At 40.3% G+C, this 16815-nt stretch overlaps 1 non-coding gene across 1 annotated transcript; it reads left to right on the top strand.

The window, feature by feature from the left end:
• Window positions 1-5797: 5797 nt before the first annotated feature.
• LOC130038240 (U7 small nuclear RNA) lies at window positions 5798-5857 on the top strand. Its single transcript, XR_008794625.1, has one exon. It is a non-coding gene; the product is annotated as a U7 small nuclear RNA (small nuclear RNA).
• Window positions 5858-16815: the final 10958 nt, after the last annotated feature.

Below are 16815 nucleotides of genomic sequence, written 5' to 3'. Positions count from 1 at the left end.
GGATATAGATTAAATATGAAAGAGGAAATACCAATCATTTAAAATCAAGATAAAGAAAAATACAAACATGCTCAGTTTGAGAAAGAACATATTCAGCTCATATAAGACTGTATATAGCCAGAAAGAATTTTGAACGGGGTGAATGAATAGTTGTTTAATATTATCTTCTCAGTACTCTCAGATTCCAAATGGCATGTTGAGGATCAGAATGATAGAAAAGTTGTCTAGGCAGTTGGATTGCACGTGTGGCATCACTGTTGGTATCCTATATGGCCCCTGACCCCACCAGGAGTGATCCCTGAGCACAGAGCCAAGAGTAAGCCTTGAGGCACAGTCAGTAACTCATATGGCCCCTAAACAAACAAAAAAAATCAAATACTATTGTTGAATATCAGCATTTAAGCGTAACCCAGTGTAAAGGAAATATTTAGCTAATGACATAGAAATTAATCAGATGCTTATAAATGGAGCAGCAAGTAATAGTCTTCATTCACACAGTAACTTTTGCTTGGTTTGCAAATTGAAGAGTGATGGATTTGTTAAAAATTTTTATTTTTATTGAATCACCGTCAGAAAGAGCACAAAACTGTTCATGACTGTTTTTCCATCATATGATGTTCCAACACTGATTCTTCCACCAGTGTAATTTCCCAGAACCAGTGTTCCCAGTTTCCTTCTCACCCCTTCAAGCCATCCCTAACCACAGCCTACCTCCATGGCAGATGGCAGACACCTCCTCTCTCTCTCTCTCTCTCTCTCTCTCTCTCTCTATCTATCTCTCCTCTCCTCTCCTCTCTTCTCCTCTCCTTTCTCTTTCTCTCTTTCATTTTAGGCATTATGATTTGCAATACAGATGTTGAAAGGATATCACGTATATGTCTTTACCTGCTTTCAACAGAGAGATGAATTTTTACTGTGAAATCTAACACCATAAGATAAAAGAAAAAATAAAGTTCTATTCACATGGGAGGACAGTAACACACTAATTCTTCCCTAATACGGCTGGAAGATAATCTAGCAAAGCAATACAACTTTGATACTACTGGGTTCAATTTTAGAATGTGTCCTCTTATTATGTAAAGAGAATTCAGTGAAAATTAATACAATGGAGATGAAATAATGAGTCTCCAGGTGAGGACACGAGTGACTAGGGAGATATGGGATCATGGGTATAAGTGGACAGACTTTACTCTTAAAGAAGGGAGATTTTCTCTTGATTCCTGAAGGAGGGAGATAAAGGTAGCTAGAAATAAACAATAGTACTTATCATAGTGTGGAATAGAGGAAGAAATTATTAAGTCTCCAATATTCTTTGAAAATCAAAGACAACTTTCTCTTCTGAGAAAAAAATGTATGTATGAACTTGGATAACAGTTTTTCAAGAAAATATCTTAAGTTTTTGAATAGTAACTAGAAAGGATCACAGTAATCCAAACTAGGAAGGAAAACAAAAATGATTGCTAAGTGATGCTGAGATGCTCAGAATATGAACACAGGGACATTCTCTGTCACTGCAAGAAAGATGGGGCTATCTTCGGATGTCCCTAAGTACTCAGGATTAACAACAGTGTGTGGACTATGTTTAGTCTGTGAAGAATTAGGTGGCAGATTGTAAAGAACCTTATAGTTGTAATGAGAGTTCAGATGTAACCTGTCACCCAATTGGTGAAACAACTATTCCATCAACTGGAACAGTTCTCTCACTTCACAACTGATATGTGGGTACAGATAATATGATATTCCTAAAGCAGAATCTCCTTTCACTATCCTTTGGCATTTTACTAACCAGGGGAGAAAATCCAAGCCCTTCTCTGTGATGCTATATGATATGCCCTTTCATGATAAGACCTCAATTTATTTATTGAACCATATCTGCTAAGAAATATTCATTTTTTCTAAAATTACTTAATGTTTTGTTGATTCTTTTAGAAGTGGGGAACGGTGTCCTTATTCATTATGATGGAGTGATATCTGCATGCAATTGCTTAATCACTTATCACTTAATCACTTAAGTTCCCGTTAGTTGTCGATTTGCTCGAGCGGGCGCCAGTAACGTCTCCATTTGTCCCTGTCGCGTGCTAGTGTAGCCCAATGGCATCTGTTCGCTCCAGGAACATGAAGGGCCTTAAACTGATCATTCATGATCTTGACGAAGAAGTCTGACCATCTGGTAGGTGGGCGGCCATGCGGTCTTTTGACATCCCTTGGAATCCAGTCAGTAACAGCTCTAGTCCAGTGGTCATCTTTAAATCTCATTATGGGACCAGCCCATCTGATTTTCGACACCTTGGCAAATGAGACAGTGTCCCTGATTCTTGATCGTCGACGGATGTCAGAACTCCGGATTCTTTCTCTCATTTGAGTGAAATGTGATATTCCAAGCATAGCTCTTTCTACTCTTCTTTGGGAGACCTGAATAGCGTTCTCATCTTGTTTGCGTAGGGCCCAGGTCTCTGAGGCATATGTTCATGCAGGAAGAACAGTGGAATCAAAGAGATGTGCCCAGAGCCGGAGGTTCTTCGATGCTCTTGAAGGCGTTCCAAGCTGCTCTCTTCCTCCTGCGCAGCTCGGGTGCCAGGTCATTTGTCATGTTGACCTCTCGACCTAGGTACACATAGCTGTTGCATTTGGAGATGGTCATTCCGTTGAAAGTGAATGGGGCATCAGGAACGAGGCTGTTTCTCATAAACATTGTCTTCATAAGGTTCAGCTGTAGTCCTACCTTTCCACACTCACGGTTGAAGTCGGCCAGTATTTGTGCCGCTTGGCTGATGTTTGGTGTTATTAAAACAATGTCATCAGCAAAGCGGAGGTGGTGTAGTTGCCGACCATCTATCTTCACTCCCATTCCTTCCCATTCCAGTCATCGCATGATGTTCTCGAGGGTGGCACTGAAGAGTTTCGGTGAAATGGTATCACCCTGCCGCACCCCTCTCTTGACATCAACGATCACTTCTTTGTAGAATGGTGAGATCCTGGTAGTGAATCCGCAATAGAGCTCACGGAGGATCCTGATGTATTGGGCTTGAATGCCCTGATTGGCTAGGGCTTCAATGACCGCTTCCATCTCAACAGAATCAAAGGCCTTCTTTAAATCAATGAACGTTAAACATAGCAGCATCTTGAACTCCCGAGAAACTTCAATGAGCTTGGTTATCGTATGGATATGGTCGATGGTGCTGAATCCTTTGCAGAACCCTGCTTGCTTGCATGGTTGTCCTTCATCTAATGTTCTGCCAATCCTATTTAGGATGACTCGAGTGAACAACTTGTAGATGACAGACAATAGGCAGATCGGGCGATAGTTGCCAATGTCATGGATGTCTCCCTTCTTGAACAGTAGTACGGTCCTGCTGGTTTTCCACTGGGATGAAATCTTGCATTCAGACAGGTAGCGAGTGAAGAGCCGAGCCAGTGTATTGATGAGTACTTACGCCAGGTTCTTCAGGTGTTCAGGTCTGACCTTGTCTGGGCCGGGTGCTGTTTGTTTCTTTACCGACAAAATGGCGTGTCGGATTTCAGAAGGGAGAACGTTGGGAACGACATATCCATCCTTTGGAATTTGGTATGTCGGCAAGTGGACATGGCTATCGAAGAGATTTGAGTAGAAGTCATGGATAATCTTCTCCACTGCTGTTCTGGAGGATGTGATGGATCAATCAGGACGTCGGAGGGCAGTCATCTTTGTCTTGTAGTTGGCGAAGGACAGGCGAGCGTTACGAGTACTTTTCCCGGCTTCTGCCGCATCTACCAGTACTTCTGCTCTTCTCTCTTTGAGGTCTTCCTTGATCGCATCTCTGCACTGCTTTGCAAGCTCGGACGTTAGCTTGTGGTTGCCTGAGGCATGTGCCAAACCACACTGGTGAATTAGCTCAAGAGTTTTCGAAGATAGGCGATTTTTTGTGGCTATCTCTAGCTACCGAGAGTATTCCGCCCGCACGGAAGAGCCTGGCAAGCTATCCGTTGTGTATTCGATATGCCAAAACCAGTAACTACAACTGGTCTCATTCACCTGACCCTGAAGGCTTCACCGACATGGCAGCACTGAGAAGGATGAGAAAGGAGAGTCCGACAAAATCTCAAGACCAACCTAGGCTGCCAAAACAAAGGAAGACAAAAATGATCGTCTGTACTTTCAATGCACGTACGCTAGCATCAGATGCATCCTTCGAGGACCTGATGGTACAAGCGTGAATGATCAAGTACGACATCATTGGTCTGACTGAGACAAGAAGGCACGAATCTCACCATGCCGTTTTCGACACTGAAGAAGAATTGTTCCTCGGAACATGCGATAAAAGAGGTGTTGGAGGCGTCGGTGTCCTTGTCAACACAAACTTGGCCAAGAGCATTGATTCATTCGAATGCCTAACAACCAGAATCGGATGTTTACATTTGAATAGATGTGGCTCACTGCCTGCAGTTTCTATCTTCGTTGTCTACGCACTAACATCTCATTATGTTGAAAGAGAAATCGAGAAGTTCTACATGGAGCTAGAGAAGTTCTATAAAGAAGACCACACCTTCTACAAGATCATTGTGGGTGATTTTAATGTCAAGATAGGACCGAGAAGGTCAGCTGAAGAACTTCACATCGGGACCCACGGCCAAGAATGGAACGAACAGGGTGAGAGACTGTCTGAGTTCATCATGTCGACCAAGACCATTCATGGTAACTCACAGTTCCAGAAGGCAGAATCTAAACAATGGACATGGGAGTCTCCCGGTGGACAATTCCACAATGAAATAGACCACATCATATTCAATCGACGGTTTTGCCTGACTGATGTCGCTGTTGTCCCAAAATTTCGAACGGGATCGGACCACCGTCTCCTTCGTGCAAAATTCTACTTCACAGAGCGGGGAGAAAGGGCTGCAAAGTTCAAAAAGAGAACTCCCAGAATGACCACCAACTGGGAACTCTTTGGTACTATTGCAGCAACATGGGAAGATGCCATTGTTGACAGCATTGAAGAGGAATACGATCAACTGGTTCAGCACCTCCATGAATGTGCGAGGAATGCCAAGAGAGAGATGCAATTGCTAAGATGTTTAAATCCTCTGTGGTCTTACGCAATCTGTTCCCTGTTCTTCAAACCCCCTTCTTCCTATTTAGGAGTTCTCTGTTATTTATCCCAACTATCGTCAAACACAAATAGCCTGTCTTAAGGTTTCACTTTATAATTTCAAGAAGTTTTGATTTATGCAAAGTTAATCACAATCTGTTTAAATTGTATAGCCTGTCCATGTTTCAGAAAAGTGTAATTATTATGTGATTAAGTTATGTTTCTCTGATTGTTTGTGGCCACCTTAATAACTTCTAAAACATTTATTATTATTATAATTAATTTAATTTAATTTTTAAAGTTGTTCACAACACCAATCCCCCCATCATTACACCTTCGTACCACCATTATTTTGAATTTTCCCACTATCACCCAAGCCTTCCCCAAAAGTAGATCCTGAATAATTTATTTTGGAGTGCTTTTTATAAAAACTCGACTAAAAAAATTCAGAAAAGTTTCCTTAAAGGAAAGTGTGAGAAGATTGTTGTGTCTTACCCTGCAGCCATTAAGCCCCATATAAGATATTACTAACTTTGTGTGTTATTTTTTGTTTTTAATTTGGCGAGATCAGTTGCCTTCTACTTTACACTCCACATCAGTGAGTATGAGCTCCAGGAATTCTAAAATTTTAAATAGAGTGATATAGCTGGAGTAAAATTTTTAACTAGATGGTGATTTTGGGGTCCTTTCTGGAACATTCTTGCTCAATCCTTTGGATAAAGGATTTATCGAAGTGTTACAGCTCTTAGAATTTGTCTAACAGGTGTTCTGGTTTCTACTGGAAAGCCCATTAAAAAAATAAATAAAAACAAGAAATAATGAACACATTATTTGCCCTGGGCAGCAAGATGGCGGCCACCTCGGAGTTTTTTGGAAAGTCAGGTATGAGCCGGAGGTGACCTGGCAACTGAAATCTCATAGGAAGGGGGCATTCCCGGCTCCTCCTTCACGCCCTACTGAGGTCGTGAGTTGCCCCCCATGAGCGGCTTTCCAGCACGACCATGGCTCCAGAGCCACAGAAACCAATCTCGTAATTATCTGGCTCTTGGCAGAAATACCTCCAGGCTTAATAAGTAAAATATCAGAAATCCAAAATCATGCAGCCGATATTGCGTTCACACTACATCATATCGTTCTCATAAACAGCTGTAGAAAATCATTTCACAATAGCTTTTCAGCAGTTCTGATTGTTGGGTGTAAACTCTAAACAATAATGGTGCATCTTTTGTTGAAATAATAAATGTAATCGAAGTAGATAGAGTGTTAAGTAGAATTCACCTGCCTCACAGGCATTGGGAGGGGAGAGGGGGGTATATTTGGGTTCTTGGTGGTGAAAAATAAGTACTGATTAAGGGAAATGTGTTTGATCATTGCCTGACTGAGACTTAAACCTGAAAGCTTGTAACTTTTCCCACAGTGATTCAATAAATAAATATAAAAAAATAAGAAACAAAGTGTTTATTCAATAAATATACATTGACCTGAAGAGATGATTTAAGAAGTTAAGGAAATAAGTAATGGTATTAGAAGAGCAATGCAAAATATGGTTTTGAAGGATAATGACATCTATTTTATTTACTACTTCAGAGAGCAGGACATAATCTGGATGTAGAGCTCAGATTAACTAGATGACAGAACATTCTTTTATTCTATATAATGGAAATTTGATTAAATATTTTTCAAATTATAATTCCACTTACTAAAAGGCCTTTATTCTCTTTTTGAAAAAAATATTCTTTTATGATATTTAAATTACTCCCTCTAAATCACATTTGACTAAGATATTTATAGGCTGACTATTTTGTACAGTCACAGGAAAAAGCATCATCTTTATGCACTTGAATGAGTTTTTAAGGGATTAAATTATTTAACACATCAAAACTCAAAATGCTCTAAAATGAAAGGTACCATACATACTTAAACAAAATTAAATTACAAATGACAGAATCCAGAACAAGGGAGTAGAATGTTTTATGATTCCATTTATTCTAAGTGCAAAGCATAAAGACATACTAATTTGTGTTGTCAGAAGTCAACACTTTTGTTGTCAATAATTGCCCCGAAATGTGGTAGAGACCAAGACAAACCAATAAGGGAAATCCTGGATCTGGATTTTTTTTTTTCCCCTTTATTTTATTTTATTTTTTTTTAAAGTTGTAGATTTACAATTTTTTGTGCTTTGGTTTCAATTATACAATGATCAGATACCCATCCCTCCACCAGTGCCCATTTTCCACCACCATGGATAATATCCCTCCCACCCCCATCCCCCCATCCCCCCGTCTCTGTGGCAGGGCAATCCCCTGTGTTCTCTCTCTCCTTTTGGGTGTTGTGGTCTGCAAAAGAGGCATTGAGTGGCAAACATGTTCAGTCCATAGTCTACTTTCGACATGCATCTCCCCTCCTGGGAGGATCCTCCAAACATCCTTTATTTGGTGCTCCCTTCTCTATCTGAATAGCCCTTTCCTCTAGGATACCCGGCTGGCCTCTAAGTTATGGAGTAATCCTCCTGGTGCTGATCTCAGCTATTCTTGGGTATTAATCTCATACTTTGTTACTTTATATCCCCCAGATGAATGCAATCTTTCTATGTCTATCCCTCTCTTTCTGACTCATTTCGCTTAGCATGATACTTTCCATATTGTACCACTTGTATGTAAATTTCATGACTTCATCTTTTCTAACAGCTACATAGTACTCCATTGTGTAGATGTACCAAAGTTTCTTTAACCAGTCATCTGTTCTTGGGCATTCAGGTTTCTTCCAGTTTCTGGCTATTGTAAAGAGGGCTGCAATGAACAAACAAGTGCAGATGTCACTTCGACTATACATTTTTGCCTCTCTGGGATATATTCCCAGGAGTGGTATTGCTGGGTCAAATGGGAGCTCAATTTCTAATTTTTTGAGAATCGTCCATACTGTTTTCCAGAAGGGCTGAACCAGTCGGCATTCCCACCAACAGTGAAGGAGTGTCCCTTTCTCGCCACAACCACGCCAGCATCGGTTGCTTTTGTTCTTTTGAATGTGGGCCAGTCTCTGAGGTGTGAGATGGTATCTCATTGTGGTTTTGATCTGCATTTCCCTGATGATTAATGATGTAGAGCATTTTCTCATGTGCTTTTTTGCCATTCGGATTTCTTCTTTGAGAAAGTTTCTGTTCATTTCATTGCCCCATTTTTGGATGGGGTTGGATGTTTTCTTCTTGTGGAGTTTAACCAGTATTTTGTATATCCTGGATATCAACCCCTTGTCAGATGTGTATTCGGTGAATATCCTTTCCCATTCTGTAGACTGTCTTTGTATTTTGGTCACTGTTTCTTTGGAGGTGCAGAAGCTTCTTAGTTTAAGATAGTCCCATTTGTCTATCTCTGTTTTCACTTGCTTGGCCAGTGGCGTGGCATCTTTGAAGATACCATTAGCTTCAATGTCATGGAGGGTTTTGCCAACTTTATCTTCAATGTACCTTATGGTTTCTGGTCTGATGTTGAGGTCTTTAATCCATTTTGATCTTACTTTTGTACATGGTGTTAGGCAGAGTTCTGAGCCTATTTTTTTGCATGTAGCCGTCCAGTGATGCCAACACAATTTATTAAAGAGGCTTTCCTTACTCCACTTCACATTACTTGCACCTTTATCAAAGATTAGATGAGCATATGATTGAGGAGAGATGTCAGTGTATTCAACCCTGTTCCATTGGTCTGCAGTTCTGCCTTTGTTCCAGTACCATGCTGTTTTAATTATTACTGCTTTGTAGTACAATTTGAAGTTCGGGAGGTTGATTCCTCCCATTTTCTTTTTCCCAAGAATTGCTTTAGCTATTCGTGGGGGCTTATTGTTCCATATAAATTTCAAGAGTGTTTGCTCCATTTCTTTGAAGAATGTCATGGGTATCCTTATAGGGATTGCATTGAATTTATACAATGCTTTCGGTAGTATTGCCATTTTGACAATGTTAAGTCTCCCGACCCATGAGCAGGGGATATCTTTCCATTTCCTCATGTCCTCTTTTATTTCCTGAAGTAGCGTTTTGTAGTTTTCTTTGTACAGGTCCTTTACTTCCTTAGTTAAGCTGATTCCTAGGTACTTGATTTTCTGGGGCACAATTGTGAATGGGATTGTTTTTTTCATGTTGCTTTCTTCTCTCTCACTGTTTGCGTATAGGAAAGCCATGGACTTTTGGGTATTGATTTTATAACCTGCAACTTTACTATACGAGTCTATTGTTTCTAAGAGTTTTTTGGTGGAAGTTATTGGGTTCTCTAAGTAGAGTATCATATCATCTGCGAATAGTGAGAGCTTGATTTCTTCCTTTCCTACCTGAATGCCCTTAATATCTTTTTCCTGCCTAATCGCTATTGCAAGTACTTCCAGTACTATATTGAACAGCAGTGGAGAGAGTGGGCATCCCTGTCTCGTCCCTGATCTTAGAGGGAAGGCTCTCAGTTTTTCCCCATTGAGGATGATGCTTGCTGTAGGCTTGTGGTAGATGGCTTTAATTATGTTGAGGAAGGTCCCCTCTATACCCATTTTGGCTAGGGTTTTCATCATAAAGGGGTGCTGGATCTTATCAAATGCTTTCTCTGCATCTACTGATATGATCATATGCTTTTTATCTTTTCTTTTGTTGATATGGTGGATTATGTTGATTGATTTCCGAATGTTGAACCATCCTTGCATCCCTGGGATGAATCCTACTTGGTCATGGTGTATGATCTTTTTGATGAGTAGTTGGATTCTATTTGCTAGTAGTTTGTTGAGGATCTTTGCATCTGTGTTCATCAGGGATATCGGCCTGTAATTCTCTTTCTTTGTGTTATCTCTGTCTGCTTTTGGTATCAGTGTGATATTTGCTTCGTAGAAACTGTTTGGAAGTGTTTTTGATATTTCAATTTCGTGGAAAAGCTTAAAGAGTATTGGGAGTAAGTCCTCTTTAAAGATTTGGAAGAATTCACTAGTGAATCCATCCGGGCCAGGACTTTTGTGCTTGGGGAGACTTTTTATTACCATTTCAATTTCCTTGATGGTGATAGGTCTGTTCAGGTATTCCAGGTCTTCTTGGTTCAGCCTTGGGAGTCTGTAGGAGTCTAGGAATTTATCCATTTCCTCGAGGTTTTGATGTTCCGTGGCATAAAGCTTCTCAAAGTACTCCCTGAGGATCCTCTGAATTTCTGTGGTTTCTGTTGTAATGACCCCCTTTTCATTTCTGATTCGGTTTATTAGGGTTTTCTCTCTCCCTTTCTTTGTGAGTTTTGCTAGAGGCTTATCGATCTTGTTAATTTTCTCAAAGAACCAGCTCTTGGTTTCATTGATCTTTCGGATTGTTTTTTGGGTTTCCATCTCGTTAATCTCTGCTCTGAGTTTTATTATTTCCTTTCTCCTGTTCGGGTTGTGCTCCTTTTTTTGGTCCTTCTCCAAGCTCTTAAGCTGTGATGTTAGGTTACTTATGTGTGCTCGCTCCTCCTTCCTGAGGAATGCTTGTAGAGCTATAAACTTTCCTCTTAACACAGCCTTTGCTGTGTCCCATAAGTTTTGGTAACTCGTGTTCTCATTTTCATTCGTTTCTAGGAATCTTTTGATTTCCTCTTTGATTTCCTGCCTAATCCACTCGTTGTTCAATAGTGCACTGTTTAATTTCCAGGTGTTTGATTTAGTTTTCTGTTTTTGTGTGTGATTTACTTCTAATTTCAGCGCATTATGGTCTGAGAAGATTGTTGATACAATCTCTACCTTCTTAATTTTATGGAGGCATGTTTTGTGGCTCAGCATGTGGTCTATCTTGGAGAATGTTCCATGTACGCTTGAGAAGAATGTGTATTCAGCTTTTTGTGGATGAAGTGTCCTGTATATATCTACTAAGTCCCTTTCTTCCATTGTTTCCCTCAAATGAAGTATGTCCTTGCTAAGCTTGAGTCTGGTTGATCTATCAAGAGGTGACAAAGCAGTGTTGAAGTCTCCCACTAGTATTGTGTTGCTATTGATGTCTTTTTCCAAATCTATGAGTAGTTGTTTTAAGTACTTTGCTGGTCTCTCATTAGGTGCATATACATTTATTATTGTAAGTTCTTCCTGTTGTACAGATCCTCTGATCAATAAGTAATGGCCTTCACTGTCTCTTATGACCTTCCTCACTCTGAAATCAATGTGGTCTTGGATCTGGATTTTTTATTGTTTGTTTGTTTGAGGGCCAAACCCAGTGATGCTTAGGACTTACTCTTAGCTATGTGCTGAGGATCACTCCTGGAGGACTGAGGGGACCCTATGGGGTGCTGGGGATCCAACCCAGTTTTGCTGCATACAAGGAATTCCCATGCACTATACTATTGCCCATACATTATAACTATTTCTCCAGCTCCATGGTGCTAGAGTCTTTTTTTCTATGTGAGCTAGCTATATAGGTACTAGCTATATAGATATATACAAACTGAAAACTCATCGAACTGTACCTTTTCCTAAATGCATATGATTTTAATAAATATAGTTTAAAAGTAGAAGTGTGAGGCTGAGTAAAATGTGCAACTATATATAACTAACAGAACAAACTGTTGTGTCTGGTGTAAAATAAGCTCCAACAAATTCATTTAGAAATGACAAATCTGGGAAAGAAAAATAGTGCAGCAGGTAGGGAATTTTCCTTCCATGTTGCCAACCCAGGTTTTATCCCTAGCACTATTTATTCTTCCCACTAGTAGTTATTCACTGAGCACAAAGCCAGGAGTTTAAACAGACCAGTGCTGGGTGTGGCCCCAAATAAAACAACAAAAAAAGACAACTAAGATGAAAAATGACCAAATAATTTTAACAAGCAACTCACAGAAGGCATTCAAATAGCTATTAAATAAGTTTTTAAAAACAAGTTTGAAATCATGCAGTTTGCTCACACATGGATGGAACTGGAGAGTATCATGCTGAGACTGAACAAAGTTAGTCATAAGGAGACACAGGATTTTCTCTCTCATATGCCAAATATTAAACACACACACACACAGAGTAAGAAAGTAACAAATGCCCAAAAGCAACAGAACCTCAAAACAATTTGATGGGTTGGAAGTGAGGTGGGATGGGGTAAGAGAACTGGATATTCTAGTGAAGGGTGTGGTATGATGGAACTTTATACCCATAAAAGTTTATCAATAATAGGCAAATTCCAGCCCCTAAAGTATAAAGATAATTCATTCATTATTAATCTGGAAGCTGCTAATTCAAATAAAAATTAGCCACCATTTTTTACTGTTTTACCCAGATGACAACTAAATAAAAGTTTTTATTTAGCATTCTAGCATAAATTAAGAAAATAGATAATAAAATAGACTTCATTGAACGTACCATAGTTTTATATAAACATTATTTTATTTTCTATCAGCCAGAGTCTCCTGCCTTCATGCCTGGCTGTCTTGACTGGGGCCCCTTGAAGGAGGGTAGGTTGAGTGTCTCTCCCCACCCCGAGCCCAGCAGCTGAAGACCTCCAGTTCCAGCCACAGCCATGCTTAAGACCACTCTCCACACATTCAGATGAACCTCACGCATGAAGGAACCAGCAGAGGAACCCAGGTGTGCGGGACCCGGGCATAGATCTCCAAGCCTGCTCAGATTGGGAGTGGGGCCTCCTCCACCCAGATCCCCCATCTTCCAGTATGTAGGCATTCCACCCACCAATTGCCCCCAGCGCCGTGTAATCCCATCAATGGCTAAGACCCAGAGACTAAAAAACCCTGCTCCTGGAAGAGAACAGCATAAAGTCTCCTGCCTCCGTGCCTGGCTGTCCTCACCAGGGCCCCTTGGAGGAGCGTGGGTTGAGTTTTCCTCCCCACCTCAAGCAGAGCCCCAGCAGCTGAAGACCTCCGGTTCCTGCCACAGCCATGCTTAAGACCACTCTCCACATGTTCAGATGAGCCTCACGCATGAAGGAACCAGTCAACGAACCCAGGTGTGCAGGACCTGGGGCATAGATATCCAAGCCTGCTCAGATTAGGAATGGGGCCTCCTCCACCCAGATTCCCTATCTTCCAGTATGTAGGTGTTACCCCCACCAACTGCCCCCAGTGCCGTGTAATCCCATCAACGACCAAGACCCAGAGACTATAAAACCCAGCTCCCAGAAGTGCACGGTCGCATTTGTGAGAAGTTCAAGAAAATTAACAAAAATGTTTCTTAAACAATACTTAGAATCTATACATGCTCTTCTTAGTTACATCCTATTGGCCACTTAGTCTTCTGGTCACATCTGAGTGGCAAAAGAACTGGATAAATGTTAATTTAGTCCTAAGGTAGGTAATGTTAGATATTTTTTCATACCCTGTTTTCTTTGACATTACTTATTTGAATTATCATTAACTCAACCACCTCATGTCTGTCATTTACTTTTTTTAGCTGACATTTTAGTAAGAGACAGTTAATCTATAATGTTTTCTATATGCTAAAATGTTTAAATAGAGTTGGTGCTAGGGTATGATAGAGAATATTAGTCAAAATGATTCGTATAAAGTGTCTTGGGAGCAAAGATTCCATTCTGTCTTCTGAGAATTAGTCTCTTGAGAAATTGAGTGTTCTCATTGAATAATATCCTAGTACCTCAATACAAATAAGACCCTACCCCAAATTTGCATCTGAGAAAGATAGCTATGCTGGTTAGCCATTTTTCCTTTTGTTTACTAGAAAAAATCTTAACAGTTATTTCTATCCTACCTTAAGAAATTAGAAAAAGAACATTCCTAAAGGCTATATCAAGATTTACTTTTTATAATCCCTTCTAGGATCTAAGACAACTTCCCCAAGGAATCGTATAGAACCAATATGAATAAAATCAAGAGACCTTACTGAGATCTGTGGAAAGAAAATTAATTAAGGCTAATGGTATAATATTAAAGAGTAAGGGGGCCAAAGAGACATTGCAGGGTTAAGGATTTATCTTTCATGCAGCTGACCCTGGCTTGATATCTGACACTAACAAAAGGGCAAATTTTGTTTTATTATTTTTAGGAAGATAGCTCAAAAGGTTAGAGTACATTCCCTGCATGCATAAGAACCAACGTTTTATCCCCGACACAACTTGGCCTCCCAAACACTACTAGATGTAACCCTGTGGCCACAAACATCAGCCTGCTCAAGCACCCATGTATTGTAGGAGCCCTCGGCTCTGAATCATCACTTCTGCTATTCCAGACCAAGAAGCACCCAATGTGACCACTAAGAGCAAACACACATTGACACCAAATAAATCAAATGTCAAAAGTTTAAGATTTGAGGTCCCAGTGAGATATGACATGATTAAGGATGCCATATCTGAGTGTGCCCCAAAGTCCCCATTCAATAATCTTAACTTCTAAAATATTTTAAAAAATACATCTCTAAGTATTAATTTACAAATATAATGCAATTACTATTTTGTTAAAACTCAAACAACCCAAAACCCCATCTTGCTGGCAGAAAAATGACCCAGCATCACAGCTCCAAAAGAATATGAGACTGAAACTGCTGCATCTTGCCAGGTAGACTGGCCCAGGCTGAGAATTACAGGCCTGACTTGGAATGGGGAATGGCTGATTCCCATGCCCGAAGGCACAGCAGCCAACAACCATTCCTGACACCCATCAGACTTATAAACAGCCTAGCTCAACAACTGAACCTCTTCAAACTGCCAAACCACCAAATTGATCTATCACTCATGGACCACACCACACATGTCAGCACATATTTTCATAGTATTATCAGTTCAGTAGGAAAACAGCAAATCTTATTGAAAAGTTGCATAGAAGACCACCAAGCTCAATGAGCCTAAACGATTACACAGTTAATGTCTGAGGTTCAGCTGATTCTCAGACAATGACTTTACTAACAACATTGTGAGCTATAACTATGACAAATTAGTTCTTGTTGAGCTAAGATTTGATTATTTGATTTACAACACATTTGCCTTTGTGTTGTAATAATCATTGATCATTAATTATTTACCCCACATTTGGAGTAAGGTTGATTGTGCCAGCAAAGAGACAGATTGGGTGGGAAACTGGGACAGTGGTGTAGGGAAGAGCATACTGGTGGTGTGATTGGAGTTGGAACATTTAATTCCTGAAATAACTGTATTATGAACGACCTGTCAAATCACTCATATAATATTTTTAAGAAATAAAGCAAATAACATATATTATGCATACAAAAATATTATCTAATGTAAATGCGTTTTTATTTTAAATAGAACAATGGCAATATATTTTTCTCTCAGTGATTACTAAATGCTATGAACACAAACTGATATGACAGACTAAGAAAAGGCTGATGCTTTAGTGCCATTAGCTTAAAAATTCAGAGAAAGGACTGTGTATAACATTTTAGTAGATAATTAAATTTTTTTAAACCAGGTATAGAAAGAATTATTAGGAAGCTAAGAAAAGCTAAACTAAAATAGAATCCCTGAATCACATCAGAAACGGAAAACAGGGAAAAGTGAAATAAATTTTCAAGCAAAGATAATGTTACCAAACGATACAAATATTTAAGTATACATGGACTGGAGCAATAGCACGGCGGGTAGGGCATTTGCCTTGCACACAGCCAACAAGGCTGACCCGAGTTCAATTTCTCCGCCCCTCTCTGAGAGCCTGGAAAGCTACCAAGATATTCTCACCCACAGGGCAAGGCCTGGCAAGCTACCCGTGAGGTATTCGATATGCCAAATACAGTAACAAGTCTCACGATGTTACTGGGCCTGCTGGAGCAAATATATGAACAATGGGAGGACAGTGACAGTGACACTTATAAAAAGTATAATTATGTGTTCTTTCAACACTAGCTAACTTCACTTGATCACTTTACATCCCATTACTCATCAATTTGCTCAAGCAGGCACCAGTAATGTCTCCATTCGTCCCTGCTAGTGTAGCCCAATGGCGTCTGCTCGTTCGAGGAACACATAGAGCCTCAAATCGATCATTCTGGGTCTTGATGAAGAGTCTGACCACCTCTTAGGTGGGCGGCCACTCGATCTTTGGCATCCTGAGGAATCCAGTCGGTAATGGCTATAGTCCAGTGGTTGTCTCCAAATCTCATTATGTATCCAGCCCATCTGATTTTAGACAACTTGGCAAACAAGACAGCATCCCTGATTCTTGACCATCAACAGAGATCAGAACTCCGGATTCTTTCTCTCATTTGAGTGAAGCATGATATCCCAAGCGTAGCTCTTTCGATTCCTCTTTGGGAGACCTGAATAGCGTTCTCATCCTGTTTTTATAGGGCCCATGTCTCTGAGGCATATGTTAATGAAGGAAGAGCAGTGGAATCGAAGAGCTGTGCCTGGATCCAGAGGTTCTTCGTCCTCTTAGTTATTTCTTTGATGCTCTTGAAGGCATTCCAAGCCGCTCTCTTCCTCCTGCACAAATCAGGTGCCAGGTCACTTGTCATGTCGACTTCTTGACCTAGGTACACATAACTGTTGCATTCAGAGATGTTCATTCCATTGGGAGCAAATGGAATGTCAGGAATGAGATCATTTCTCATAAACATTTTCTTCGTGAGATTCAGCTATAATAGGACCTTTCCACACTCACGGTTGAAGTTGGCCAGCATTTGTGCTGCTTGGTTAAAGTTTGGTGTTATTAGAAGGATGTCATCAGCAAAGTGGAGGTGGTGTAGTTGCCAACCATCTATCTTCACTCCCATTCCTTCCCATTCCAGTCATCGCATGATGTTCTTGAGGGTGACACTGAAGAGTTTCGGTGAAAAGGTATCACCCTGCCGAACCCCTCTCTTGACA

The sequence above is a fragment of the Sorex fumeus genome, unplaced genomic scaffold (genome assembly GCF_029834395.1).
Source record: "Sorex fumeus unplaced genomic scaffold, SorFum_2.1 ptg000006l, whole genome shotgun sequence".
Lineage (NCBI taxonomy): Eukaryota > Metazoa > Chordata > Mammalia > Eulipotyphla > Soricidae > Sorex > Sorex fumeus.
This window is presented reverse-complemented; position numbering and strand designations above follow the sequence as displayed.